The following is a 6527-nucleotide window of genomic DNA, read 5'->3' as shown; positions in this document are numbered from 1 at the left end:
GTGCTGTATGAAAAATATATTATGTAACTGCAGTGTAAAAGAAGAGGTTTACTGACCTTTAAATATAATTTATAGTGTGAACGTATATGAACTTTTATAAGATAAAGTCAGAAATATTTGATTCCACTATTGAGACATCCCAATATTTTGTACAAACTAAAATACTCTTCTCAGAATTATTTCTAGTTCTTTCACTTAAAGAATTTTTCCCATGACTCACTTCAGTTTCATGATATACTACAAGCTTGACATTCTGTTGGCTTTCAAATGACATTATCTTAAGGCTTAAAATTAGCTTACTGTCAGTCTGTTAGCAGGATTCTTTGAAGATATCACTGGAGCCAGAAATGCACCAGGGGAACACTGACTGTTATTACCTCCTATATAGACATTAGTCAAAACTAAGGAATGTCAACCTCTTGTCATCAATCAACATCTCAATTTTAAGCTCTCCAAATATGATAATAAATCACTAACGCCAAAATACATCCAGATGAGGTTTACTCTTATTATTAAAATATGAGAAAAAAGGATTTCATTTATTCTGGTTTTATTATAGTTTTAGGTAGTATCTACTTGAAGTAGAAGCATAGAGCTGACCAAACACTCCAGTGCTGTGAATTGTTTTGATTCTAGATTTGTGACTTTGAGACTCAGTTTTGTCTGTTAGTTCTCAAGGCTACATAAGTCACAAATCCTGAATTGGCTGATCCTTCATGTCTTCATTGATTAAAAAAATAATAATAATTTTTTGAAAAACATGTACTGAATTCTAAATAAATGAAACATTATGCCTGTTTCCTAGTATTTAATAGTGAAATATAAAGAAACAATTTTATAAACCAACAACTTAAAATTATTGAAGAGCAATTTGGAAACACAGAGATCTTTATCTCTATGTTCATTCTGAGAATTGTAAATGACATAATATTTTTGTGATAATATTAACAATTGGAGCATCAGTTGTCTAGCTAATCAATACATGTTAATAGATCATCATTTTTTTTCTAGCACTACCTTCAGTTAATATCTTTAACAAACTCATAAAATGGAGCATTCCAGCAATGAGCTTAGCAAAATATTGCCTGATAGAAAACATCAGTCTATTGTTGGTACATATATTTTTGCTTTGTCTTGTTCAAGCACTAAATCATGTCCAACTTGTCTTGTTCAAGCACTAAATCATGTCCAACACTTTTGCGACTCTGTGGACTATAGCCCACAGGCTCCTCTGTCCATGGTCTGCTTATTGGCTAAAAAGTAAAAATGCCCATAGTATCACATTGAGTCTCCAGAAGTCGACACTGATATGATTCATGTGAAAATGATTTATTTAAGAATTACATTTGTAAATGGTAGAAAGTGAGGCCTCAGAAATGGAAGGAAGCCATAGTACCATGAAGTTAACTTGTACTCACTATTTCAGGGAAGCAAGCAGCTAGGAACTCTAGAGACCATAGAGATCATACTTAGGGTGGTCTCCATCAGGGGGTAAAAGCAACAGTACATGAATTCTTCCTCACCCTCCGGTCGTTATTTAAGAGCTAAAGTAAAGATGCAAAGGGTGTTACTGTCCAGGAATTTCCACTTTTGCTGTCCATAGGAAAAATAGGCCCCAGTACTCTGAGGAAAATGTGCCAGTCTAAACACAAAGGTTGGTGACTGAAGAGGATATGGGAGAGCAATGACGGTATCTGCTAGAGTATTCTCCAAATTTTGAAGTTTTATCTTTAGTTTTTAGAAATAATAATTTATGTCGATATGTTGTTAACATTACAAATATATATATTTTAAGTATGTTTACATAATGTTATTAAGCAATAGTATTAATAAGTATTAGAAAAACTCAAAATTCAGAGGAATACAAAAACTTCCCACCCATAGAAGAACCACATATTAGTCAAGGATATTATTTGTCCCTTACTCTAGTTTTCAATAAATTATAAATTATTGACATACATATTTACAACTCTAAAACTTTTCTGAGTGTTTGTATGAAAGTAATTTCAAGTCTGTCATGAAATTATTTTATTAATTTCCTTGGGAAAAAAAAGCTGGACATGAAAATTCTATAGGCGACATCCTATTTAATGGTGAAACAAACTCTTTTGCTTAAGTTTGGAAAGTAGAAAAGATGTCCAGTCTCATTTATTTTATTCTACTATTTATAATAGAATTATTATCATGTAAAATAAGGCAAGAAAAAAAATCATAAGTTCAGAATTGAAAAACAAAAGTATCCATTTTGGGATGGCAAGATTATAAACATGGGAAAATCCAAATGATATGGAAAACAAATTATCAGACTTATGAAGTAAATTTAGCAAGGTCACAGGGCAGAGCATCAATATTAAAAAAAGTAAATGAATTTATACATTTCAACATTAGAGAATACTTAAAAACTGTATTTACAAAAACATAAAAATGGAAACAATTTAAAAGAGCAAGAACTCTACACTAAAAACTTAGAACTGAAAAAGGAGTTGCCTTTGCTAGCATCTCTTGATTATGCAGAATGCTTCGGGTCTATCACAAGGACACTTAAACTTGTGCATGAGGCAATGATCCTTTTCCTCATCTCGCTGAGTAGTAGATAACATTAGAGGGGCTACAGCATCCTCCCAAGGTAGCCTTGCTTGTAACCGGTACAACTAGGATGAGAATCTTGTCTGTTTTGAGCCCCTTTAGTCTCTTCCTTATAAAAGTACGGAACCTGTACATGTCCCTTCCTAATATTCTACAGACTTCTACTCCTGTCCTCCTTTCATCCCCAGTGCCAGTCACTTCTCCACCTCTGGGATTTCATTTGATGATAGAGTTCAATCCCACCTCCCCCAAAACATGACTGTCAGAGATTTTAAAGAAAACATTTTAAAATAAGTGATACGTGTTTTGAATGAAAATTCTAAATTTATAAAAAAGCTATTGTATAATTTAAGGAAACTCCAGTCAACCACTTGGTATGCTCAAAAAACATTTAAAGTATTCAATAAACTAATATATCTGATAATATTAAATACTAAAGTGGTTCTGCTCGCATTTGTCTTTAATAACTCAATCTTATTACATAATTTCAAAAAGCTTTAAAATTTACGAAACTTGGAGCTCTTCACTCATCTTTCACAAAGATGAGGTCAATTTTTAAATTTCATTTTGCCAAAAGACATAACTGTTGACAAGTGACAAATTGAAATACATAGTACCAATTTTCCGGATTCTGATTGTACAAGTGTGATATTCTATCATTGGGTTTTCACTTTTTTTTTTAAGAGGTTATATGTAATCTGAATCACAATTATTTTTAGTTCTTCATGTTGATGTAAGAAGTTGTCAGAACATACCTGATATATACAAATTATCTTTTAGTATGTAGGATATTAGCAATAAGCAAATAAAGAAGCATTCTATTTTAAGACTCATTCCTCTCAAATCTTCTGGAATAGGTTCTTTTCCTGCATCCAATCAGAGTCATCCACTCTGTGGTGCTAGCAGTGAGGACAGCATCTGTGAGTCTCTTTCTCTCACACTAAGACTCACTTCCTGCTTAATGTTCATATTGCTTCTTTGCCATTGCTTTCCATATCATCCCAGAGTAACCTAATTTATTTTTCGTTCTAAAGTCAGGATTATATTCAGAGAGCAATATCTCAGGGCCTGAACTCCTCATTATTTCCGTCAAATATACTTGCATTTTAATTTGTGGAGTAAAAGGAGGCCTTACAAAACAAGTTCTAGTTTAGATATATATCAAAAAGATATACTTATTTAAATGTATTTCATAATTAAGATGAAACCTAAATTTTCACATTTTTAACCTCTTTATAGAGTTGTAATTGACCTACACTTATTGCACATGTTGAAAGTACACAGTTTCATATGTTTTGACTTATCTACCCCTTAAACATCCACACAATCAAGATGATGAACATGCCAACAATCCAAAACATATCCTTGTGGCTTTTTAAAATTCATCCTTCCAATTATGCCTACTCCCACATCCCAAGAAAACAACTGATTCCCTTGATGACACTGTAGATTAGTTTGTATGTTATAGAAATTCATACAAATGGAATAATAGATGTTGTACCCCTTTTTGGTTGGTTTTATTCACTTGACTTGATTATTTGGAAATTCATCCATGCTACTGTGTATGTCCATGTTTCTTTCCATGCTTTCTGAGTACTAGTCTATGGAATAGCTCCACCAAAATTTATAAACATACTGGAATATTTCCACTTTAGGTCTATTTCAAATAAAGACACAATGAACCTTGGTGTACAGTTTTTTTTTTTTTTTTATAAATACATGCTTTCATTTCTCTTGGGTAGATACCTACCAGTTGAAGACGAGAAATAGAGTAGGAGAATAATTTATTTATTTTTTTAATAAATATTTTATGCATTTAGAGCAGTATTAGGTTCATCATAAAATATAGGGGAAGATATAGACATTTTCCTTATAAATTCTGCCCCTACATATGCATAGTCTTCTCCATTGTCAACATCCAAACAAGAGCAGTACAGTTATTACAACTGTTGAACCTGCATGAACACATCATGATTACCCAAAGTCTATTTTTTTTTCATTTAGTATTGCAGAGTTTATGGATTTGGACAGATCATGATGGCATGTATCTGTCAGTATGGTGTAATACAGAATATTTTCAATGTTCTAAAAATCTGTGCTCTGTCTAGTCACCCATCTTTGCCTCTACTAAGCCTGGCAGCCACTGATTTTTTTTTTTAATTGTCTTCAAAATTTATGCCTTTTCCAAACAGTCATATAGTTGGAGTTATAGAGTATGCAGCCTTTTCAGATTGGCTTCTCTCACTAAGTAATAGGCATTTAAGTTGCATTCATCTGACTCACTAGTAAGTGAAGTGAAGTCACTCAGTCATGTCCGACTCTTTGCGACCCCATGGACTGCAGCCTACCAGAAACCTCAGTCCATGGGGTTTTCCAGGCAAGACTACTGGAGTGGGTTGCCATTTCCTTCTCCAGGGTATCTTCCCAACCCAGGGATCGAACCTGGGTCTCCCACATTGGAGGCAGACGCTTTACCATCTGAACTACCAGGCAAGCCCAATCACTCATAAAGCAATGCTCAAAATTCTCCAAGCCAGGCTTCAACAGTACGTGAACCCTGAACTTCCAGATGTTCAAGCTGGAGATTTTCAAAGGCAGGTTAACCAAAGATCAAATTGCCAACATCCACTAAATCACTGAAAAGGCAAGATAACTCCAGAAAAACATCTTCTGCTTTATTGACTATGCCGAAGACTTTGTGTGGATCACAACAAACTGTGGAAAATTCTTTAAGACATGAGAATATCAGGCCACCTGACCTGCCTCCTGAGAAATCTGTATGCAGGTCAGGAAGCAACAGTTAGAACTGGACATGGAACAACAGTCTGGTTCCAAATCAGGAAAGGAGTATATCAAGGCTGTGTATTGTCACCCTGCTTATTTAACTTATATGCAGAGTGCATCATGAAAAAACTGGGCTGGATGAAGCACAAAGTAGAATCAAGATTACCAGGAGAAATATCAATAACCTCAGATATGCAGATGACACCAACCTTATGGCAGACAACAAAGAACTAGAGAGCTTCTTGATGAAAGTGAAAGAGAAGAGTGAAAATGTTGGCTTAAGACTCAGCATTCAGAAAACTAAGATCATGGCATCTGATCCCATCACTTCATGGCAAATAGATGGGGAACCAATGGAAACAGTGACAGACTTCCATGAAATTAAAAGACGCTTACTCCTTGGAGGAAAAGTTATGACCAACTTAGATAGCATATTAAAAAGCAGACATTACTTTGCCAACAAAGGTCCATCTAGTCAAAGCTATGGTATTTCCAGTAGTCATGTATGGATATGAGAGTTGGACTATAAAGAAAGCTGAGCACCAAAGAATTGATGCTTTTGGACTGTGGTGTTGGAGAAGACTCGTGAGAGTCCCTTGGACTGCAAGGAAATCCAATCAGTCCTTCCTAAAGAAATCAGTCCTGACTTTTGGATAGCAGCCATCCTGACTGGCGTGTAATGGTACCTCATTGTGGTTTTGATTTGCATTTCTCTGATAATGAATATGCCTTGGAAGGACTGATTGTGAAGCTGCAAGTCCAATACTTTGGCCAACAGATGCGAAGAACTGACTCATTTGAAAAGACCCTGATGGTGGGAAATATTGAAGGCAGGAGGAGAAGGGGATGACAGAGTATGAGGTGGTTGGATGGCACCACCTACTTGAGGGATGTGAGTTTGAGTAGGTTCTGGGAGCCTACTCAAAGAGCCCGACACAGCTGAGTGACTGAACTGAAAGTCGCACAGTTTCTGACTCCGCGACCCCACAGAATGTAGCACCCAGGCTTCCCTGTCCATCAGCAACTCCCAGGACCTACTCAAACTCATGTCCATTGAGTCAGTGATGCCATCCAACCACCTCATACTCTGTCGTTCCCTTCTCCCACCTTCAATCTTTCCCAGGGCCAGGGTCTTTTTATTTGTTTTAATTTAATAT

The sequence above is a fragment of the Dama dama genome, chromosome 31, assembly GCF_033118175.1.
Source record: "Dama dama isolate Ldn47 chromosome 31, ASM3311817v1, whole genome shotgun sequence".
Lineage (NCBI taxonomy): Eukaryota > Metazoa > Chordata > Mammalia > Artiodactyla > Cervidae > Dama > Dama dama.
Note: the sequence above shows the minus strand (reverse complement) of the source record.